Source organism: Panthera pardus, unplaced genomic scaffold, assembly GCF_024362965.1.
Source record: "Panthera pardus isolate Hobbes unplaced genomic scaffold, ASM2436296v1 HiC_scaffold_17, whole genome shotgun sequence".
Classification (NCBI taxonomy): Eukaryota; Metazoa; Chordata; class Mammalia; order Carnivora; family Felidae; genus Panthera; species Panthera pardus.
This window is the reverse complement of record NW_026526732.1, coordinates 78,414,867-78,439,026: the sequence shown is the minus strand read 5'-3', so window position 1 is coordinate 78,439,026 and position 24,160 is coordinate 78,414,867. Positions and strand designations below refer to the sequence as shown.

Sequence of the window (24,160 nt, the reverse complement as noted above, 5' to 3'; positions counted from 1 at the left end):
CTTTACTACTTTTAACAAATGTGAAATATGACTCTTTTGTATTGTCTTTCGTGAAATTTTACATATTGCCTTTTGTGAAATTTTAACTTCTGTGCTATATGAATCACTAACTTAACAAACTAGTATTTATTAAGTTCTTCTTATGTGCCAGAAATTACACAGTCTCTTCAGATGTTTATACAATGCAACACTTCTGATCTCCAGGCACGCGTGTTGTCTAGCAGAGAAGACCAACATATAAACAAGTATTGATACAATGGAGGTATGCGGAGAGGGAAGAGAAATATCTGGTATTTCTTAGCTATTGTAGGACATTTTATTAAATATCAGTTCATTAAATCAGAGCCATTTTCTCTTTTAACAGATAAGAAGCCTAAGTATCAAAGAAGTCATTCCACTTGACCAAGGTCAAAGTCATTCAAGAACACATACTCACATTGGTTCAGCTCTTGCCAGTGTATTTTCATTTTTATTCAGTTTCTTAAGAGGGAGTATCTATAAGAAAAATAAGCCAACAATTGATTCTTTTCCTCTTATTTTTTATACTTATAAGTGATTTTTTGGTAATTTAACTTTATTTTTTATTTTTTAAAATTTACATCCAAATTAGTTACTATATAGTGAAGCAGTGATTTCAGGAGTAGATTCCTTAAATGCCCCTTACCCATTTAGCCCTTCCCCCCTCCCACAACCCCTCCACCAACCTTCAGTTTGTTCTCCATATTTATGAGTCTCTTTTGTTTTGTCCTCCTCCCTGTTTTTATATTATTTTTGTTTCCCTTCCCTTATGTTCATCTGTTTTGTCTCTAAAGTCTTCATATGAGTGAAGTCATATGATTTTTGTTTTTCTCTGACTGACTAATTTCACTTAGCATAATACCCTCCAGTTCCATCCACGTAGTTGCAAATGGCAAGATTTCATTCTTTTTGATTGCCGAGTAATACTCCATTGTGTGTGTATATATATATATATATATATACCACATCTTCTTTATCCATTCATCCATCGATGGACATTTGGGCTCTTTGCATACTTTGGCTATCGTTGATAGTGCTGCTATAAACATGCGGTTGCATGTGTCCCTTTGAAACAGCACACCTGTATCCCTTGGATAAATGCCTAGTAGTGCAATTGCTGGGTCATAGGGTAGTTCTATTTTTAGTTTTTTAAGGAACTTCCATACTGTTTTCCAGAGTGGCTGCACCAGCTTGCATTCCTACCAACAATGCAAAAGAGATCCTCTTTCTCCACATCCTCACCAACATCTGTTGCTGCCTGAGTTGTTAATGTTACCCATTCTGACAGGTGTCAGGTGGTATCTCATTGTGGTTTTGATTTGTATTTCCCTGATGATGAGTGATGTGGAGCATTTTTTCATGTGTCAGTTGGCCATCTGGATGTCTTCTTTGAAGAAGTGTCTATTCATGTCTTTTGCCCATTTCTTCACTGGATTATTTGTTTTTTGGGTGTTGAGTTTGATAAGTTCTTTGTAGATTTTGGATACTAATCCTTTATCTGATATGTCATTTGCCAATCTCTTCTTCCATTCTGTAGGCTGCCTTTTAGATTTGCTCATTATTTCCTTTGCTGTGCAGAAGCTTTTTATTTTGATGAGGTCCCAGTAGCTCAATTTTGCTTTTGTTTCCCTTGCCTCGGGAGACATGTTGAGTAAGAAATTGCTGCGGACAAGATCAAAGAGGTTTTTGCCTGCTTTCTTCTAGAGAATTTTGATGGCTTCCTGTCTTACATTGAGGTCTTTCATCCATTTTGAGTTTATTTTTGTGTATGGTGTTAGAAAGTGGTCGAGAAACCAGAAGCTGGTTCTTTGAAAGAATTAACAAAATTGATAAACCACTAGCCAGTTTGATCAAGAAGAAAAAGGAAAGGACCCAAATAAGTAAAATCAAGAATGAAAGAGGAGAAATCACAACCAACACAACAGATATAAAGACAATAATAAGAGAATATTATGAGCAATTATATGCCAATTAAATGGGAAATCTGGAAGAAATGAACAAATCCTAGAAACATATATACTACCAAAACTGAAACAGGAAGAAATAGAAAATTTGAACAGACCCATAACCAGTGAGGAAATCGAATTAGTTATAAAAAATCTGCAAAAAACAAGAGTCCAGGGCCAGATGGCTTTCCAGGGAAAATCTACCAAACATTCAAGGAAGAGTTAACACCTATTCTCTTGAAGCTGTTCCAAAAAATAGAAATGGAAGGAAAACTTCCAAACTCTTTCTATGAAGCCAGCATTACCTTCATTCCAAAACCAGACAGAGACCCCACTAAAAAGGAGAACTATAGACCAATTTCCCTGATGAACATGGATGTAAAGATCCTCAACAAGATATTAGCCAACCGGATCCAACAATACATTAAAAAAATTATTCACCACGACCAAGTGGGATTTATACCTGGGATGCAGGGCTGGTTCAATATCCGCAAAACAATTAACGTGATTCACCACATCAGTAAAAGAAAGGACAAGAACGATATGATCCTCTCAATAGATGCAGAGAAAGCATTTGACAAAATACAGCATCCTTTCTTGATAAAAACCGTCAAGAAAGTAGGGATAGAAGGAGCATACCTCGAGATCATAAAAGTCATATATGAATGACCCAATGCTAATATCATCCTCAATGGGAAAAAACTGACATCTTTCCCCCTAAGGTCAGGAGCAAGACAGGGATGTCCACTCTCACCACTGTTATTCAACATAGTATTGGAAGTCTTAGCTTCTGCAATCAGACCACACAAAGAAATAAAAGGTATCCAAATTGGCCAGGAGGAGGTCAAATTTTCACTCTTCGCAGATGACATGATACTCTATATGGAAAACCCAAAAGATTCCACCAAAAACTGCTATAACTGATTCATGAATTCAGCAAAGTTGCAGGATATAAAATCAACACACAGAAATTGGTTGCATTACTATACCCCAACAATGAAGTGACAGAAAGAGAAATCAAGGAATCGATCCCATTTACAGTTGCACCAAAAACCATAAAATACCTAGGAATAAATCTAACCAAACAGGTGAAAAATCTATACACTGAAAACTATAGAAAGCTGATGCAAGAAATTTAAGAAGACACGAAGAAATGGATAAAGATTCCATGTTCCTGGATAGGAAGAAGAAATATTGTTAAAATGTCGATACTACCCAAAGCAATCTACATATTCAATTCAATCCCTATCAAAGTAACACCAGCATTCTTCACAGAGCTAGAACAAATAATCCAAAAATTGGATGGAACCAGAAAAGACCCTGAAGAGACAAAGCAATCTTGAAAAAGAAAACCAAAGCAGGAGGCATCACAATCCCAGACTTCAAGCTATACTACAAAGCTGTAATCATCAAGACAGTATGGTACTGGCACAAGAACAGACACTCAGATCAATGGAACAGAATAGAGAACCCAGAAATGGACCCACAAACGTATGGGCAACTCATCTTTGACAAAGCAGGAAAGAACATCCAATGGAATAAAGAGAGTCTCTTTAGCAAGTGGTGCTGGGAAAACTGGACAGAGACATGCAGAAGAATGAACCTGGACCACTTTCTTACATAAGTGATTTTTTTTAACTTATGTCTTTCTTTGGAGATGGAGTCACTTTGCAAGTGAAAATATATGTCTTTCAAACTAAATCCAAAGCCCTAACTGTGGGCTTGCAATACCAGAGAATCTCCCATTATAACTTAGCTCAAAGTTGTTGCAGCATTTGGTTAAGTTACTTACTTGTAAAAGTGACTAGTTACCCTGTTTCTTGATTTTATATACACCATTCCACTTCCCTCACTTGAGAGTAACCTACTTTAGAACAGTGATTGGATATTTCTTTGGTGTAGTCTGTCCATTTGGGATATGAGTCAAATGTTAATATGTTAATATATTATGTACATTAGAAAGAAAATGTTATTTCAATTATATATATTTACCAAAAATTCTATCATACTCCCAACCTTTGGGAAGAGAGTAGTAGCTAGTTTATCCTTTCTTTCCACACCCATGCCTACCATGACTCTTTCTAGTGTTTGTATAAAGAAAACTAAATTGGAAAATTAGCAATATTTCTCCTATTTAAGAATGCTAAACTTACCATCAAGATAACATTATAAGTTTTGGGGCATCTGGGTGGCTCAGTCGGTTAAGCGGCTGACTTTGGCTCAGGCCTGATCTTGTGGTTTGTGAGTTCAAGCCCTGTGTGGGGTTCTGTGCTGACAGCTCAGAACCTGGAGCCTGCTTCAGATGCTGTGTCTCCCTTTCTCTCTGCCCCTCCCCTACTCACGCTCTTCCTCTCTTTCTCTCTCTCAAAAATAAATAAACATTAAAAAAAATTTTTTAAAGAATGACATTATAAGTTTCATAAAAGGATAACTCTAATGTTTAATATTTTAATATTTTTATAATTTATATATAATTTAATATACATATAATTTTAATATTTTAATAATTTAACATTTTTTAAGTACAAATTTGTCAGCTTGTCATGTGTTAAGGCAGGCTGTTATGACTATCATTTAGGGCTGATGCACTAATGCATAATTATCCCATATTATAGCATAACAAACTATCCAAAGAATTATTTATCTATAATTATGGCAAGTTAATTTGTTTCCCGTTGAATTTATAGGACATGAAATATTTCCAAATGTTTGTGTGTGTTTTCAACACAGTGCCAGAAACATCAACATGTGTCTCTTGATAAAATTTGCATTAGAAAACAATATACAAATATGTATATTGAACCCCAATAATGAGTATCCTCAAGTAAATCCTAAGCAGTCATTTTCCAACAGGTTAAAGTATGGGAGGGTAGGAGGTGGAGGTAGGATTAATTTGCCCTGGCCAGGGCACTGTCAAATGGTTAATATCCTTGTTTAAGTTTCCTGTGATCAGAAGTACAATGAAAGTTCCTATTTGAAACATCATGGGGCAGCAAAGGGCATGGCATGAGGCAATTCAAATCAGGGTCTTTGGGAAAATCCAGAAGTTCAATAGTTTGATGTTATGGCTGAGAACTGGGGATGAGAACAGAACTGATCAGGAACAAACATGAAAGATTTTGAGCAACCCTTCTTAATAACAACTTTGCAATTTCGGTTGGTGGCTGCAAGGCTGTTTATTGGTTTGGAATGGCTTGAAGTGTAAATACATACAAGTTGTACTATAATAGTGTAGCTTTGGGATAGGGCTACTGAAATCCAGATGTGTCTCTGCTACAAAGGGCATTTGGGCTCTTTTTATGTTGCCAAGAGACCACCTGAGTGTCCCCTTCCCCTCCCATCACTTATCTATTGAAATGCAAGGCTCCAAAGACTAAGACAGCATCTTGTGAATGGTGTTCTACTATTGCTAAACCTTAGGATGACACACACTGCTTTCATCCTTTAAGTATGTATAATATCTAATCTATTCATAATGTCTGTATTATTTGATTACTGACCTATTTTCTTTCACATAACTCTCATTACAGAATTCATATACAAAGCTGACAATAGTAGGAAATGCTGTTCATATGGCCGAATTTCGTCCCTTCTTGTGCATTTCAGTATTTAAATCCATTTCTGTTTTTTGTTTTCTCTTTCTTGCTAGACACCTCACATTCACCTCCAGAATATTCTAAAAATTTAGTGACATCAGCTTCACATTTAAATCATAATATGGTTATGAAATTGGTCCATAATACTTCAGTGTAGAAATGGACTAAGATTAGAAAAATTTGTTTTGTTTAAATTTGCATAAGTTATCTAATAAACACAACACATAAAATTTTAAGTAGTTTTTCTTAATCAAGTAAAATAAAATGAGAATAGTTGAATATATTCTTATTAAAATCTGTCAAAGTCAAATTTTCGTGATTGAAAAATGACTAACTACTTCTGATGTTTTTGTTACTCTGAAGTTTTTCCTAAGATACATGAAATGTTATTACTAAATAATTTATAGCAGTTTATATAAAAGAAAAAACATAAATCCTATGACGCAAATATAAAGTTGGAGAAACTACCTTTGGGTATCATAGAAGTCCTGAAAATATGGAAGGACTAGTCTGGATATATTTGTTATAAAATGCCAGAGCCCTTATATGGCAGGCCTGATGGGAACTTCAGAATGCTACTCAGAAGAAATCCAGGAAACAGACCAAACAGTGCCTCCCATAATGATATCTCTACCTAGATCACATTTCTTCACAAACTTCTGGGATGTTTCATCACTAAGTTCCTAAAATATGATGAGAACAGCAAAACCAGTCTTGGTACATTTATTAAGCAAGAAAAAGTTGCTTGTATTCTCCCACTTGATCTTGGAAATCCAAGTGAAATTTCATGATCTCAGTTTCTCACTACATGGAGTTTGAAGGCCATTCTGTAGATCATTCTGTTAATGTTATTTCTCAGTGACAGTCATCTGATATCAGAAACATTGTGGAAAGTGGTCTAAATCTGACATCAAAAGGTCTTGATTTTGGTCCTATTTTTCTTAGAATATTCAGAGACTATCTACATAACCTCAGGGTATAAGCTGAGACCCTGGAGATGAGAACAACAGGCAACAGGTATCCAAACCTGAACAGAGGTGATTGATTACTCATGCATCACTTGCTAAGAGAAAAGAACACCAGTTCTGCTACCCTTAGTCTCCTACCCAGCTTCTGACCAAATAAGCCTAGAAATTGATGAATTTCTAGAAATTGATGAAGATGAAAGTGTGAGCTTTCTTTGTTGGGTATTCAGTCAAAAAAAGAGTGCTATATATAACTAGTTGCTTCCTCATCAGAGAGGAAATAGCAGGAGTCTCCCCACTCCTTCAAGCCATCATATGGGCATCCATGGGTTCATCATGGACCTGCAGACAGTGTTTCCTGGAATTTGAGCCTCACAAAGATTGATGCTTGACTCTACTGGAAGATTCTATGAGGTAGAATGAATGTAACTGTGACTGATAAAAAGTGTTGGGAGTGTTCTTGTTTTCTTTATATGGAAGTTTCTATTTTTTTTCTCTTTATTAAATCCTTTTTAAATTTTATTTAAATCCAAGTTAGTTAACATATAGTGTAATAATGGTTTCAGGAGTAGAATTTAGTAATTCATCACTTACATATAATACCCAGTTCTCATCCCAACAAATGCCCTCCTTAATGCCCATCCCCCATTTAGCCCATTTCCCCACCCAAAACCCCACCAGCAACCCTCAGATTGTTCTCTGTATTTAAGAATCTCTTATGGTTTGTCTCCCTCTCTGGTTTTATTTTTTTCTTTCCTTCTCCCTATGCCCATCTGTTTTGTTTCTTAAATTCCACATGTGAGTGAAATCATATAGTATTTATCGTTCTCTGACTATTTCACTTAGCATAATACATTCTAGTATCATCCACATCATTGCAAATGGTAAGATTTCATTACTTTTTATTGCTGAATAATAGTCCATTGTGTATATATATATATATATATATATATATATATATACCACATCTTCTTTATCCATTTATCAATTGATGGACATTTGGGCTCTTTCCATAATTTGGGTATTATTGATAGTACTGTTATTAACATTGGGGCGCATGTATCCCTTCAAGTCAGCATTTTTGTGTCTCTTGGATAATTACCTAGTAGTGTAATTGCTGGATTATAGACTGTTCTATTTTTAATTTTTTGAGGAAAATCCATCCTGTTTTCTAGAGTGGCTGTGCCAGTTTGCATTCCCACCAGCAGTGCAAAAGTGTTCTACTTTCTCCATATCCTTGCCAACATCTACTATTTCCTGTGTTGTTAATTTTACCATCAAACAGGTCTGAGGTGATATGTCATTATGGTTTTGATTTTTATTTACCTGATGATGGGTGATGTTGAGAATTTTTTCATGTGTCTGTTAACCATCTGGATGTCTTCTCTGGAAAAGTGTCTATTCATGTCTTCTGCCCATTTTTTCACTGGATTATTTGTTTTATTGGGTGTTGAGTTTGATGAGTTCCTTACAGATTTTGTATACTAACCATTTATCTGATATGTCATTTGCAAATATCTTCTCCCCTCCCATCAGTTGCCTTTTAGTTTCGCTGATTGTTTCCTTTACTGTGCAGAAGGTTTTGATCTTGATGAGGTCCCAATAGTTCATTTTGGCTTTTGTTTCCCTTGCCTCCAGAGACATGTCAAGTAAGAAGTTGTTGCGGCCAAGGTCAAAGAGGTTGTTGCCTGTTTTCTCCTCTAGGATTTTTATGGTTTCCTGTCTTACATGTAGGTCTTTCAACCATTTTGAGTTTGTGGTGTAAGAAAGTGTTTATTTTTCTGCATGTGGCTGTCAAGTTTTCCCAATACCATTTACTGAAGAGACTATCTTTTTCCCATTGGATATTCTTTCTTGCTGTTGAAGATTAATTGGCCATACATTTGTGGGTCCATTTCTGCATTCTATGTTTCATTGGAAGAGCCTGAATTTTAGAATTGACAAGATAATGGTGTCAAGTTTGCCTTGGAATTAAATGGGTACCACAGAAGGCAGAGAACTCTACAATTAGAACTTCCTGCTAGAGTATCTCTTAAGGTTAATGTCACCTTTGACTAAGAGAAAACTCAAGATAACAGTAGCTTAAACAATGTAGCCTGACTGTATTTATTTGGCAAATAAGTTGCCCAGGGCAGAAATAGCACTCTATAGTGTCAACAAGCCAGGCTCCATCTTTTTGTTCCACTAGGCATGGTCTCAAGGCAACTTGTCCAAGACAGCTGCTTTTAATCCTTATAGGTCTATGTAGAGATAGTAGGGGTCATACAGCAGAAGAAAAACAGAAAAAAGATTTTTTAAGGATACTTATTAGAAATTAAATATACCAAATATGTACACCATTAGCCAGAGTCAAATCATAGTCACACAAAATTACAAGGTAGCTAGATGATCATTTGGAATATTTCAATTATAAATGAAGGAATCAGCCTGAATCTGATATCTCATACATGAAACCTCAGCTTAATTATTAGATGACTAAAACTATATTATGCCTCATATACAAGTTAGATTTAATTTCACATAGTTTCAACCGAGTATTTGCTACTGTCTTGTTATTTGACCATGGCCTGTCCTCCCTCTGTAGGTCACCACACCTAGTTTCCATGCTCCTGTATTCTGAACAATTGGACGCAGAACAGCTTTTATTCTGTCTTAGGGGAGAAAAAAACCATATTGTGGGGTAAATACTGTAGTCAGGAACAGACTATTTAACTTACTAGACCACATGCTCCTTCTACAGAGTTGAACCTCAGATTAAGGCGTCTGGCCTTGTTTTTGTTTTTGTTTTCTCTAAGAATGTAAGATTCTGCCCTAAATTAAAGTTTTCAGGTTGCCAAACACAAAGCCTTTGGAAACTGATCTCAAAGGAACTGTTTTGTTCTAAGATAAAACCCAGCTGTGTTGTTGTGTGATAAATGGATTCTATCCACTCCACAGTTAGACTCTGGCTGAAGTGCCTATCCCCTCCCCACTTAAGGTTTATTAACAAAAGTTCCAACCTGGACCTGGTTGATATAGGATCTGGATCTGATAACATAATGCATCTTAATTTCTTTTTGAGACAGACCTTTTTCTAAAACTAGGGAATGAAAATAAGAGCAATGAAATTACAAGCTATCCACTATTTGGTCAATTAATTTATTTATAGGGTTCATACTCAGACTACTTCCAAAAGATTTTGAGCAAGCTCAGTATTCAGAGCTCTATTCTTCCTCTGCTGAAGGTGGTTTCTGGGTTTTGTCTGTGATCTTCTCATCCTCAATAACTTTCATTCCCGTGCCATCTTAGCCACCCACTCCTGATGGTCCCGAAATGCTCCATCTATTATATTATTAATTCCGAAACACCATTGAAATAACTCCAATCTTTATTAACTAATTATTTCCACTCTATATTTTGAGTAGACTTCCAGGACATGTATGGTAACCTCTCCATTATCACCTGACTGCATTCCTCTTTTAATTCCTTTTCACTCAGCTTATATTTCCCATCTAGCATCTCACTGATTCTCATTCTGCAATTCTGGGTCATGCTTTAATCCTTATTTTTTGTCACCTTCAGTATCCATACACACAGCAGGTCTGCTGGCTCAACAACAAACTATATCTTGAATCTATGTAGCACTCTTCATTTCTTCTGTTATGACCCATAGTCATGTTGCCATCATCTCCTTCCTGAATTACTATACTTACCTTCTGATAGAACTGCCTTCTTGTTGTCTCCCCCTCCCATCCTGCAGTCATTTCTCCATGCAGCAGTCTGAATTCTTTTTAAATTAATTTTTAAATTAAATCTTTTATCTTGAGATAATTGTGTATTCACATACAGTTGTAAGAAATACTACAGAAAAATCCTGGGTATCTTTACGCAGTTTTCTCCACTGATCACATTTCAAAAATCTATAGCACAATATCACAATCAGGATATTGACATTGATATGGGGAAGATACATAACATTTCAATAACCACTAGGATTCCTCTTGTTCTCCTTTATAATCACACATACCTTCCCCTGGTGACCACAGACCTGGTATCCATTTCTATAATTTTGTCACTGAAAAAATGATTTGTAAATGGAAAAGTACCTTTGGGTTTGGCTTTTTCACTCTGCATAATTATCTAGAGATTAATCCAGGTTGTACATATGTCAATAATTCATTCTTTTTTTTTATTGCTGATTAGTACTCAATGGTATGTATGAACTACATTTTGTGTAATCATTCACTATTTGAAAACATGTGTTTACAGGTTTGGGCTATTACAAATGTTAATAAAGCTGCTATAAACATTTGTGTACAGGTTTTTATGTGAACATAACTCAGCAATGTAATTTATGGGTTTAAGGTCATGCATGTTTAGTTTTCTGAGTAACTGTGAAGTGGTTTTCCAGAGTGTCTGTACCATTTTACCTTCCCATTAGCAGTATATGAATGATCCAATTTTTCTGCATCCTTGCCAGCATTTGGTGTTGTCTTTATTTTTATTTTAGATATTCTGATAGACATCTAGTGATATATCATTGTGGTTTACCTTACATTTTCCCAAAGACTAATGATATTAAACATATTTTAATGTGTTCATTTTCCATCTGTATATCTTCTTTGGTGAAGTCTGGTCATGTATTTTCCCATTTTCTATTTGGAATGTTTGTTTGTTTTACTTACTATTGAGTCTTGAAAGTTCTTTTGCTTTTGTTCTAGATAGTTCTCTTGACATTTTTTACTATAGTGAGTCTTCTAATTCATGTACATGGTAGATCTCTCCATTAATTTAAATCTTTGATTTTTTTTCATCAGTATTGTATTGTTGTCAGCATACAAGTCTTGTATATGGTTTACTACATTCACAGTCGGGTGTTTTTATTTTTGAGCAATTGTAAATGGTATTGCACATTTGATTTTAGTATCTGTGTGCTCTATTGTTAGTCTATTGAAATACAACTCTTTTTTAAAAATGTTTATTTATTTTTGAGAGAGAGAGAGAACAGAGCAAATGGAGGAGGGGCAGAGAGAGAGGAAGACATAGAATCTGTAGCAGGATTGAGGCTCTGAGCTGTTAGCACAGATCCCCATGTGAGGCTCAAACTCGTGAACTGAGAGATCATGACCTGAACCAAAATTGGACACTTAACTGACTGAACCACCCAGGTACTCCATAGAAATACAACTTTTTTATGTCTGTCATGTATCCTGTGGCTTTGATGTACTCATTTATTAGTTTTAAGAATTTTTCTTAATAGATTCTTTGGGTTTATCTACGTAGACAATCGTGAAATCTGCATATAGGGACAGTTTTATTTCTTCCCTTCAGATATGTATGCTTTCAATTTTCTTTTATTATGTTATTACACTGACTGTTGCTTCTATAATTATGTTGTATAAGGGTGGTGAGGGAAGATATTTCTTATTGTATTTCTATCTCAGGTAATACGCAGTCTTTCACTATTAAGTGTAATGTAAATTGTAGATTTTTTTGTAGTGCTGATTATCAAATTAAGGAAATCGTTCTGTCTTTATTTTTCCAAAAGTTTTGTCATAAATAAGTTTTGAGGATTCCTAGTTTCAGTTCTGGCATGTAGAGAGCTTGGAAGTCATTACTTCCATGTTACAACAAGAAAAAACGCTGAACAAACTGAAAGTCAATTCCTTTTTTTGGACCCATTAGAAGATTGATGTTCTTAGATCAAACTACCACTCCAAATCTGAAGATGAATATAGAAAATCATAGTCGAGATCAGTCTATCAGAAACAGAAGCCGCTGGAACCATTGCTGTTAGATAAACTTAAGTGATTATTTTGTCAAATTGCTAGAAGCAGAATGTACACTAGTATAAGAGTGGGAAACTCTTGGGGCTTCAGTCTTAAAGGGTCCTAAGACTTTCATGAGTTGTGCCTGTGGAAACCTCACCCACTTTTCATAGTGAAGAAATAAGAAAAAAATTCCTTGTGTTTCTGTCAGAGGGAGGAGAAAACTAACCTTTCTGAGATATTCCCAAAGAATTCACCATAAGGAAAACCAATATTCTAAGAGAAGTAGCTTTACAATAGCCTTATTTATTATGGGGGAAAGGAAGTTACCCATCTCTAACTCCCTCCAGACTTCTTGTCTCACCTGGGGGCAGGCAAGGATAACAGAAGCTAAGAAACAATTCTGATGATTGCAGCCCAGGGACATAGGTCCACTAAAGACTGAGACTTAATCACAGAAATACAGAATACTTCCCACTCACTCACACAGCTTCCCCCCACATGAACAGGGCTTAATGTGATAACAGTGGATTATAGCTGAAAGAATTGCAAGGATCAACGTTTACTTAAGGAGGGATTAATAGGAAAACCCAAAGGCAACAAATGAGACAAAATCAAGAACACTAGCATTTGAGCCTCTGGCAACTATAGCCACAACAAACATTAAACACAGCTGGACTCCTAGTCAGAATCACATAAAACCTTACACTAAAAGCCTATTTAACTCTAGACCTATTTTTCAATATATTGTGTATGGCTTTCAATATAAGCCATAATAAAAGACAAGAAAAACACAGGCTGAAAAGACAAAACAAATATTATAATCAGATTCAAATATGACAGAGATGTTGCAATTATCAAACTAGGAATTTAAAATAGCTGCGATTAATATGTTAAGGGCTCCAATGGAAAAATATAGAAAACTAAGAAAGAATCAAAGGAAATGCTAGTAATCAAAAAGACTGTAACATAAATTAAAACATGCCTTTGATGGATTCATCAATAGACTGGACACTGGTGAAGAAAGAATCAATGAGCTTGAAGATACGTCAGTATAAACTTCCAAAACTGAAATGCAAAGAGAAAAAAAAGAATGAAAACACACAAAAAAACTGCATGGACAATTTCAAAACATGTAACATATGCTTTATTAGAATAACAGAGGGAAAATGTAGATATAAGGCAGCAAAAGTAATATTTTGCTTAAGACCATTAATTGTTAGGAAAATGCAAATCAAATGCCACAGTAAGGTATCACTCCATACCTCCTATTACGGGTATAATAATAATAAGAAAATAACTGTTGTAGAGAAATTGAACCCATGTATATTGCTGGTGGGAATATAACATGGTTCAGACACTGTGGAAAATAATTTTTCAGTTCCTCAAAAAAGTTAAACACAGAGTTACCATATGGCCTAAAATTCCACTTCTAGATGTATATCCCCAAAATTAAACCAGATACTCAACAAATACATGCACAAGTATGTTCATAGCAGCACTATTCACAGTAGCCAAATGTGGAAACAGTTTAAATGTCCATCATTAGATGAACGGATACATAAACTGGTATATACAGCTATAAAGAGGAATGAAGAGCTGATACTTGCTACAATATACATGCACATTTTGCTAAGTGAAAGATGCTAGGTCACTTAAGGTATAATTTCATTTACATGAAATGTCCAACATAGGTAAATCCATAGAGATAAAATGCAGATTGGTGATTGGTAGGCACTGAGGGAGGGAGGAAAGGGAGAATAACTGTTTAATTGGTATGGAGTTTCCTTCTGGGGTGATGACTGTTTTAGAACTAGATGAAGGTGATGGGTGCACAGACTGTACTAAATGCCACTGAACTGTTCACTTCAAAATGTCTAATTTTTTATTATGAGAATTTTACCTGAAGAAAAGAAAAAGTATTATAAAAGTCAGTGGCTAAAAACCAAACATAAAAACAAAGTTTAAAAAGCAGCTAGGGATAGGGGCGCCTGGGTGGCACAGTCAGCTAAGCGACTCTTGATCTCAGGTCACAATCGCAGGGTTCGTGAGTTCAAGCACCGCATTAGGCCCTGCACTGATGGCGCTGAGTCTGCTTGGTATTCTGTCTCTCCTTCTTCTCTGCCCTTCCCCCAGTTGTGTTCTCTCTCTCTCTCTCGCTCTCTCAAGGTAAATAAAAAAAAACTTAATTTAAAAAATTAAAAAGCAGCTAAGGATACAAAGCTATGTAGGGAACAAAAACACTAATTATGGTAAATTTTTCAATAAAAATAGTGGAGTCCAAATGAAAATAGAAACATATTTTTAAGTGCCAAACACAAATAAATAACCAAACTAACCTGTCAACTAGAATTCTATATCCAGCAAACAAGATCTTCCAAAACTAAGAGTGAAATAAAGGTATATTTAGAAAAATAAAAGATGAGAGAATGACACCAGCACACAACTTCACAATAAGTAATGCTAAAGGAATTCTTTGGGCTGAAGGGAATGGTCAGTAGATGACAATTGAAATCAATGGAAAGACATAAATAGCCCAGCAAGTGGCAAATATATTAATAAATATAAAAGGTTATAACTTTTCTTATATTAATTTTTATTAAATAAGTAAAATTGTCTCTTTAAGCAAAAAAATTAAAAACAAAATTGTATTATCGAGATCATAATATATGTTCATATATAATATATGCAAATATAACCCAACTGATGGGGACAGGACAATTGAATTATACGGTTATAGGTTTATTTATATTACCCGAAGTAATATAATAATAAACATAGGCAGGCATATCAAAGGAATCAATAGAGAAATTAAAATGGAAAACTAAGAAGTAGTCCATTAAATAATTAAAAATATGAAAGGAAAAATAACAACAAACATTTTAACTATCAAGATCGAGCAAGCGCTGATCCGCTGGGGAAGGGGCAGAGAAAAAAGGAGACAGAAGATCTGAAGAGGGCTCTGGCCTGACAGCAGAGAGCCCCCCATACAGGGCTGGAACTCATGAACCATGAGATCACGATCTAGGCCAAAGTCAGATGCTTAACCGACTGTGCCACCCAGGTGCTCCAAGAATGGAAAAATTTTAAGATATGCTTAGAGAATAGTGAATAAAATAGACTCAATGAATCTCCCCAAGATAAGCCGTTATATCTAAACATGAAAATGATTACAATTTCTTTTTCCTCCATATCCATAGACATCACTTTCTAGTTCGCTGCCTCAGAGGAGCATAAAACTTAAAATTAAAACTGAAGTTTTAAAGAAATGACACCTAGTGTTGACATTCTAAATTTTTAGTTAATCTTGGAAGAAGAGAAAGAGCAGTTAATTTGTGAAAAAAGTACTTTTTCTTTAAATGGTTTTCTTTAAATGAATTATAAGGTGGTGAGGAGAAATCTTGCATAAATGAGTGATGGTGAATGAATGAAAGGTGGATAAACATTGTCACTTGACAGATTCAAAGAAATATATGACATTACCTATCATGGAGAATTAAAGCATGAAAGCAGGAATTGGAAAAAGATGAATAAGAAGTTACAGTAATGCAGAAAAATATGATGTTATCAAAGGATGGATGAGAGAGTTGGCAATAGAGCAAACAACATGGATTCAGAGGATGTAAATTGACTTACAAATGTGATCTCAACAAGCCATTTCCTTCATTCTTCTCTGCTGTCTTCATCTCTTAGACCTCCATAGCTTTTTCACAGTCTGTATGGTGAACTAACTTAGTAATGAAAGCAAAATTCCATAACAGTTTTTTGTTGGATTTAGGTAGGACTCAGATCACAGAGATTGAGATTAAATAATTCATGAATGGTATAAAGATGATTGTGGAATTTTGCTGAAGAATTTAAATTTGGAAGGAAAGCAAAGCACAGGATTTGGTTAAGAAAATAGGATCAAGTGAAGTATTTTAGGGTTTGTTTATCTGGGGTTGGTTTTTAAAATTTGTCTCCTATAAACTGGAGTGCAATAGCACATCTGAAGATTTGTGACTGATAGTTTTGTGAGAGAAAAAAAGGCTTAGAGAGTGATTTGGGGAGAACATTTCCTGAACTGATGATCATAATCATTGCCAATTAGCAGTAAAGTTCATTTCATTGTGGATTTTAAAAGTATGTAAGTATAAATAATGCACAGTTTTGTGTGTATGTGTGTGTTAGACTGTTTTGAGAATTGGATAAAAATATCAGAGGTCTTTACTAGATATTATATACATATAACACATATGTACACACACATATATGAAATTACACAATTTTAGTTGTTGACAAACCCCTCAAAGTGCATTTAATGAGGAGTACAGTTACCCCTGGTTAAGAGTCCCTGCTCTATAGTTACTGGTGACTGTGTATCTTTCTATGAACACAAAAGTAATTGTAACATTATTTAGTGCAACAAAAATATTAAAAATTTACATCAGTATTTTTGAAGTGAAGATGTATCATACCATATTTCTCTACAATACAATGAAAAAAAGTTATGTCAAATATGCTTAAAAAGCTGTTCTATTTTAGCCTTCAGTGGATTAGAAAGGCAGTTCAGTAGTTTTGAAAGTGAATAATTACAGAGTAGAGCATGACAGACCTAGAGAGCTCAACTTAGAACTTGAGAACAATGATGTATGTGGTTTACAGAAGTAGGCACATGTGAAGAATGAGGGAATGCATGAGTGAATGAATGAGTGAATTAATGAAATGAAAAGGCTTTCAGAGCCAGGTAAGAAAAATGGCAATGCCACACTGATACTGAGGTGCCAAGGGGGTTACTGAGTTTTTTATGTCCAGGCAGCTTTAAGTCCAAAGACCAGCTGTGACTACAGAGTAATCCATCTTTTTAGCCTCTGATATAAACTCAAAATATCTGTGCCTTTATGCCTTTCTGCAGCTGAAGAATTTCTTCTTTTTTTTTTAATAAAGCATACCTTCTCCTCAACAAATGAACTCCCACACCCCATTCCACCTTCCCCCATGTTACCTTCCTAATCAGACTCAACCACTGAAGGATTTAAAACTTGGCCAGTTGTAAGCGGAAAAAGTCTCTCTTCTATGAAACTGTGTCTGCAAAGACTGGCTTTTGCCCAAGCCACAGGAACTTTAAACAGTCTGCTAGCTCAGTCAGCATAGACAGGTTCAAGCAGAGTGGGATAAAAAGCTGCTGCTACCAGGCTTTTAATCTTGCAGGTTGCAGGAGCCCTTGATGTTTTAGGTCTTATTCTCTTGAAGATGGTTTACAAATGTACAACAGCAGAGTCAAAAACTGCTAAAATCTATTGGTATGTATATCAAATAGGGGAAAGTGGAAAGAAAACCAGATAATGAAGATGAGTGTTTATTCAGATCCAGATGACTATTCAGATGACCAGACTGCTTAATAGTTAAAATTCTGACTTGGCATTTAATTCAACTCCAAAATTTTTCAAAAACCACTCTAATTTTCACTTCATGAAATAGAAGAATGAGACTAGCTCTGACCCTGTCTTTGACAGTCAGTGCCTATGTGACTTCTGATATCTTAGCATCTCTGAGCATCCATATCTTTATCTGTAAAACAGGATAACTGTTCTGTTGAATGTGTGAATGAAGCATCAGAGACACACAGAGAAGCTGTTCCGTAATCAATCCTCTTTCTTACTGTTAAAGTTATGTCACTTAGTTGGCTTTTTACACATGCTGACATTTGGGACACCTTACCTTTTAAAATATTTAATTGGATATGTAAAATATAATATGACTTCCATTAGAACTCATACTTGACACACAATTTTAGGAAGCATTGATCTACATTTGTCATGCTGGTGAGATTTGTAGCTTAAACATTAAAGTCACTAACTACATCTAAAATATTCTGATCATTTCTAAGGTTAGTCTTTACAGTACGGGTGTTGAGTGTGTAAGTGTTGCATTTTAAGAGGGAGTAAAGATTTTCCTTTCTCTAGAAGCTAAAAATAAGATGCAGAAAAGAAACACAATGTGGCGTTTGGGAACCTGATTCATTCTGATCAACAAAGTATATCCTCCATCAAGAAGGCCTTCTTCATACATTGTTTCAAAACACTTCTTTTTCACGATTAGATTATTTCATTTCTTTTAGACATATACTGTCTACAAACCATTTTTCTCTCATCCCATTATTGACACAAAGAATAGGAAACAAACCACTTCTAAAATGTAATGATGTACATTGTACTCTTGTTATTCATTTAGCCCCAGCAGGTTGACCAATCAGGTATTGTGAAGGACTCACCCCACATTATCCATCATGTATCATCTATTGATCATCTGTCTATCATCTATTTAGTAGGCTTCATGCCCAGCACAGAGCCCAATGCAGGACTTGAATGCACGATCCTGATATCAAGACCTGAGTTGAGATCAAGAGTCACATGCTTCATCTATTGAACCACCCAGGTGCCCCCCACCCCACTTAATTTTTCGAGTCTAAAAAATGAAACAAATCTCAGAAGTTATATTTGAGTATAGGTGAAACTTTATAGAGGTAAAGTCTTTTTTTGGAATGATATAATAAATCATCTAGAGTTTTTTTAAAAATGAGGTTACCTTATCTAGATGTAATATTCGAACATAAATAGACCAAGTTGCTTCAAATATATGTCTGGGAAAAACTTATCAGGAGAAGTATACAAAAATAGAAGTAGGTAAGAAAATTTAGAAGGTGATTTGTGAATTGTCCTCTGAGAAGATGAAGATCTTTACAATAATCTGGAGAGAGTTATAATAATATAATTACTTTATAGTCTATGCATCTATTCTTTATTGTGCTCAGTTTCTGCCCTTTCCACTTTCAGATCCCTTTCTAGCTCAATATCTTTATTTTTTAAAATATTTTATTTAGGGCGCTTGAGTGGCTGTCAGTCAGTTAAGCGTCCAGCATCAGCTCAGGTCATGATCTCATGGTTCATGAGTTTGAGCTCCGTGTCAGGCTCTCTGGCCTCAACACAGAGCCTTCTTCAAATCCTCTGTCTCCCACTCTCTGGCCTTCACCCACTCATGCTCTCTCTCTCTCTCTAAAAAATAAGTAAACAGTAAAAAAATATTTTATTCATTTAAGTAATATCCACACCCAACATAGGACTTGAGCTTACAACCCTGAAATCAAGTGCTCTTCTGACTGAGCCAGCCTGACTCCCCTCTAGCTAACTATCTTTAAAGACTGTATTCACATTTCTTTTTTGTGTAGTAACTCTGAATATACTGATCACAAAGTAAAATGACATTTATTGCCTTAGGTTGCTCTAGCTATGGTGGGTGTAGTTAAAAATGTACTGAAATATTGTTTCAGCAGGGTCTGTGAATATTGTACGCAAATATTCTTTGCAGATACAGAGGTCTGAGAATTTTTATTATCCACTTAGAGTACCTCAAATTGAATCACACTAAGTTCATGTGTCAGAAGTTGGAAAAGATGATCTGTTTAAAACAATTATGCAACCAGCAGGTGTCTACATTAACGGCAAAGAGCTTTGCCGTTTTCTCATTGAGTTACATTTAATTCAGCTGGCTCATGGGACAGCTGACAGGATGTGATCGGAACTAGCCATAGTCTGTCCCTAAAAAAGCCCAACTGTGTTTCATTTTATAATGGTTTGTCTCATTTTTCCCTACAACATCCTAGTAATAGTAACGAATCATATGAACTTCTTTGAAACAAGCATCATCTTATCACCTTCTCACATATGTCATTGTCACACAGTTGTCCTTTTTCTTCTTTGCAGGCTGCCCTTTTTCTGATTGTGTTTTTGCCCTGGCAGGCTGCAGCAGTTTGTAGCAAGAGTGACTAAAACCTTTAGAAGTGGAGATGAAGACTTGGGAACCACAGTGTTTACCAAAAGAAAAAGAAAGAGAAAGTTGGCCACTGCACACACTTATCCAATTGTTTTTATGATTTCTTTAGAACAAGGAAAATGATGCTCACAGCTGCATTCCAGCGTGTGTGTGTGTGGTGGGTGGGAAAGCTGTGGAGAGGAAAGAAGGCAGGCAGGGTGCTCCAGTGACCTGGATAAAGTTACTCGATTACAACAATTCATTTTTCTCTAAATCACTCTCAAGCGAAAAAATAATCCAAAATCAGGACAAGGGAATGGAAAAGCTTCATAGTTTGGGACTCTATGACATAGTGTGAAACACATTCATAATGAATCAGAGGCATCATTAGTTCTAAAAGGATCCTTAACATCATTATTTATTTTATTTTGTTTGAAATGTTGAGAGGAAAGTGTAAGTGGGATTTGAAACACGTCTTATTTGACTACTCTTTGAGAGAGGGAGAGGGGCAAAGGGAGAGAGAGAATCTTAAACAGGCTCTATGCCCAGCACAGAGCCCGATGTGGGGTTCAGTCTCATGACCATGAGATCATGACCTGAGCCGAAATCAACAGTCAGTCACTCAACCTACTGAGCCACCCAGGCGCCCCTTATTTGAATATTGTTTAACAATTCTTATGGCACAGACCCTATTGAGCTGTGCAAAATGACTGTGATGAAATTTGAAGCTATGTAGAGATTGAGATGATTCACTTTCTGCACACAGAGCAAACACCAACATTCAGCACAAAGGTAGTAAGTCACAGTAATAATCCAAGATTACCCAGAGGGGAGAAAAAAACTAAAATAATATTTTTGTTTTTCAAAATGTGGATTTTCTTTCCTTCTCTGAGTCTGCCCTCTCATCACTGAACAGGGTGGAGGGGGGGAACATCAGCGTCTACAAGAACACCACAAGAGTAATTAATGAATTTTATAAAGGGTTTGTATAAACACTTGCAGGTTTTTATAAGGGAAATAATATTGACTTGTGTTGTATCCTATGCCCAATAATGTGGAATGACTTCTCCTGGGTTACAGTGTTAAAGGAATTGGAAAACCCAAAACCTTTCATTTAAAATAAGGCTGCTTTCTGAAGCAAAGGTTGGCTTTGTCTTAAAACATGTTTCCTTTAAATGGACTTTGGTGGATGAGCTAATGCAATGATAATAAGGCAAAGAAGTTTTAAAAAGTAGGAACGGGTTTGAATTTAGAAACTGTGACACAGGCTTTAGGTATTCATCAATTTGCAGTATGCTTGCTAGCCTGTCTTTTTGTAGGCAGAAGTAGTTACATACATCATAAAACCTGGATTAGAGGTTGGATGTCAATGTATTTAATTAGCTGAATAACAATTCCTATAAATTACTCAATATTTCAAATGTGTCCATAACGATTTAAAAAAAATTACCTTAGCTCCTTGTCTCTTAAGATCTCAAAGTTTTGATATTAGCTTGACTTTTAAAAGCTAAAGGATCACAAATTAATGCAAAATTTCCCTGAAATCAAAGCAGGTATTTGAAAGAAGTTAACTGGGTATGATCTTCCTCTGGGGTTGAGGCGCACAAACAGGAGAGTCTACTTTTTTTTTTCCCAAAATGAACTTTTTCCTAATTTATCTTTTGCCTTCCTTTCTAATTATTTGTCTTATATCTGTGGGTTAGAGTTAAAAGAACAGTAATTAATTTGTCCCTCTCACTTACTAGTGTAATAAAATAACCTAAAAAGTATTCTGTGCTCATACTGCTGTTTGACTCAGTTAAAATAGCACCAGTTCTTAGATGTTTTTATAGCCAGTCCCTAAGACCTTCCAAACCAAGTGAATAAATCCTCAATAAATTGTCTGACATTTTCAAGTGCTAAAATTGTTCAAATAGTTTCCTATATCCTGTGCCCCTCCTCATTTTATTTCACATCTGTGTTTGCCACTAATTAATACCATCTCGTTTTTTATTATTCTTTAAATAGAGAGGCTTTAGAAAATATTTCCCTCTAAGAAATATCTGTTATACATTTTTTTTTTATTGCTATGCAGGTTAATTTGACAGCCTTGGTTCTGCCCCCACCCCTTGAGCAAGAAAATTTTGAGTTCCTCCCTTCAGAAACTAGTGTGGAGTAAAGTTGTGTTTATATTTAGAGCAAAGTAACAGATATTTGTCTAATTTACTTATATATAAATATGATTTTTAAATAAAGTTTGATTATGCTTCCTTTTGAATTTTGTGTACATTGGACCCAAAATGCTAAATGAAAAATCAAGCAATAAAGTTTAATTTAAAAATTGTGTCTTTTATTTTTGACTTTTTATGAGTCTTATAATACTACACCAAGCCTTTCACCCCCCCTTTTTTTTTCCAGTAAAGTCCTTCAGTAGGTACTGCAAAGAAACAGTTACTCAGGTTACTGACCTCTTTTTTATTGGGACGTGTGTGTGTGTTGAAGGATTTCACACTTATTTTCAGTAATGTCAAAAAAGAATTATATTGTGAATATGTATGATGCCATTTATTCTGTTTTTCCTCATATTCAACTTATTTTCATATGCATAATAAAGCTTGCTTATAACAGGAGCTCCTATAAAGATTTCCTCATCACTCTTCTGTAATCTATTCCACATATATATCACACACACAGGCAGTCTACATCTTAAAAATTAAAACCAGATTCACTAATAACTGTACAATCCTAAACTGTAAATCCTGTGGATGCCTTACACAAAGGTATTGAGGATAGAGACACATCCTAAAAGATTCAAGATTACGAATCAAGACACCAGAACTATACAAGATGAAGACAAAAAAAATGTAAGAACGAGAAAATATGAATATTTTTCTTTTATTTTTACATGGTGTCTGCTTTTCAAATGGGTATGGGACAGAACAGGGAGCAAACGCAATAACTCTTCCTTTTGTTTTCTTTCTACTCTCAAACATTTTGCAAGTCCTAGTGAGCCAACAATTGGACATAAAAGTCATACAAGAATTGTAATAGTAATAGGAAAAAGAGTATGTATTTTTGCAAAACATCACTTTTCATTCCAGCAGGAGAAAGTATGTGCGGCTGTTTATCTTGGTTTTGCTGCTGCTTTGCACTGTCCAATATGGGCTGGCTGTCTGGAGAGCTTTCCACAGTCGCTTACAAGAGCTTCACTATTCGTCAGGGCAATAAGGAGATGCTTTTGAGTGTGTTGAGTTAAAAGCTCCATTTAGTCTTTCTTTCACTCAATCTGCTTATGTAACTTAAATATTTTTAGTGCCCAGGAGTTCAAAGCAACTAATGTGTTGTGTTTCAGGATGACAAATAGAACACACTAAAAACAGCATTAGAATGTTTTCCTAAGCAAGTTTCAGGGAAATGTGCGGTGCTCTGAATGGGACTCCACATAGCATTTTGGCCCTAGAGCGTTTCCTTCCTTGTGCTCAGGCCTGAATGACTCATTGTGCCTGGCCTTCCCTGCTCTCCAATAGGCCTGAGCCTGACCACGAACAAGCAAGAAGCATAAGCTGAATTCATATGTGGCTCCCAAGTGACAGAAAGGAAATATTCCTTCTGGTAATTTATTGATGAGCTAAGTCCAGATGTAGATGCTTGTTTCACTGAACAGGGCGTCTTCGCAGCTTGGCTCTCCTTTTGAATGGCAGCCAAGGAATTCCTACCAGGAGTTACCAAGAAAACACACTCTTTCTTACTGAGGTTTGAGATATGAATAGCCCTGGAGAATTAATCCAATCTAGGGAACATAGTAAGAGGCTTTTCTGCTGTAGACTGACTGTTAGCAGAAAGCTATTTGAGATATTGTAATAACTCTAGCATTGTAGCCTTATTTCATCTCCAGAGGCATTTGATTTACGAAAATTTTATTAGTGGAAATATCACAGTCTTCACTCACTGGCTGATGTGATCAGTTGTGACACAAGAGGTCCTCTTTGGAGAAATAGAGAAATTTTTGTTAGTTCACTGCATTCAGTAGATGCTGCCTTAAAAGTAAGGATTTTTTCATGTTTATTTATTTGTTTTGAAAGAGAGAGAGAGAGAGAGAGAACAAGTGGGGGAGGGAC

At 35.6% G+C, this 24,160-nt stretch overlaps 1 long non-coding RNA gene across 1 annotated transcript in view; it reads right to left on the bottom strand.

Annotated features, from left to right (window-relative positions):
- Positions 1-24,160, bottom strand: part of LOC109263342 (uncharacterized) — a 145,940-nt gene that overhangs the window by 2,754 nt on the left and 119,026 nt on the right. The window contains exon 3 of the long non-coding RNA XR_002078171.2: positions 437-495. This is a non-coding gene — a long non-coding RNA (uncharacterized LOC109263342). The remainder of the gene's footprint in view (positions 1-436; positions 496-24,160) is intronic.